Below are 1145 nucleotides of genomic sequence, written 5' to 3' on the forward strand. Positions count from 1 at the left end.
AACAAACAAAAAAGAAAGATAGATCGGGGAAGAGAGGAGGAAGAGAGGAGGAAGGGAGGGGAGAAGGATCATGGAAGAGAGGGGGAAACAAATTAGGGAAGAGAGGGGGGGGGGCCTGCTGTGCGGCGCGCCTCTTGTGCTCTGAAACTTCACTTTAGACCCATGAACTACCGCACGTTTAAAAAAGCCCCTAAATTTTTTTTTTTAAAAAAAAGACTTTCAATTTACACCCTTGAACTTTCAATGTCAATCAATTTACCCCCTTCATCAGATTTTAAACGTTAAAAGTGATAAAATGACGTTTATACTCTTGACTTTTTATAAAATTGCAAATTTATCCTTAATTTCCATTTTTTTTTTCTTCTTTTTTGTTAAAAAAAAAAAAAAAAAAAAAAAAACGAAAATCGAAAGGTAATTTGGTCTTTTTAGGCATTTATACTAGAAGTTAACGGTTAAAACTAACAGATGGGGTAAATTGATTGAAATTGAAAGTTCAGGGGTGTAAATTGAGAGTTTTTGAATTTTTTAGGATCTTCTCAAAACACGCGGTAGTTCAAAGGTCTAAAGTGAAGTTTCTCCTAAAATTTAAATCCAATTTTAATAGCGACTATATTTCAATGGTTGGCTTGCACCGCCTGCCAGCCTTAGTTGCATATCGGAGAGAGCTAGCCCTCTACGTCGGTGCAGCCTTAGTAGTTAGTTTTAGTCCCACATCGGAGAGCCAACCTTGTACGTTGGTGCAGGGCTTCGTATAAAAGTGTTTGTCTTTGGATGTTATTTCCAATTTACGCACAGGAGAACTCCTTATTGTTCAACGAGAAAAGAAAGGTGAGAGTGAAGGAGTGAATCAATTCGATCAACGCAAACAATGTTGCCAGTGGGATTTCGCTTTAAGCCATAAGATGATGAGCTCATAACCGACTAATTGTTGAAGAAGGTTAAGGGTGAAGAGCTTTCCTGGGATGGCATCGGTGAGCTTGATTTGTACGGTGAAAAGTCTCCCTGGGAAATCTGTGGTGATATTTCTAATCCGAATGAGAAGGTTTACTCTTTCACAAGGCTGAAGAAACTATCCAAAAATCGATTGGGGGCGAACAGCCGATTGTTGGGTTTGGCACAAGAGTTGTGCTAACAAGATATATGAT

This window comes from Corylus avellana, chromosome ca8, assembly GCF_901000735.1.
Source record: "Corylus avellana chromosome ca8, CavTom2PMs-1.0".
Classification (NCBI taxonomy): domain Eukaryota; kingdom Viridiplantae; phylum Streptophyta; class Magnoliopsida; order Fagales; family Betulaceae; genus Corylus; species Corylus avellana.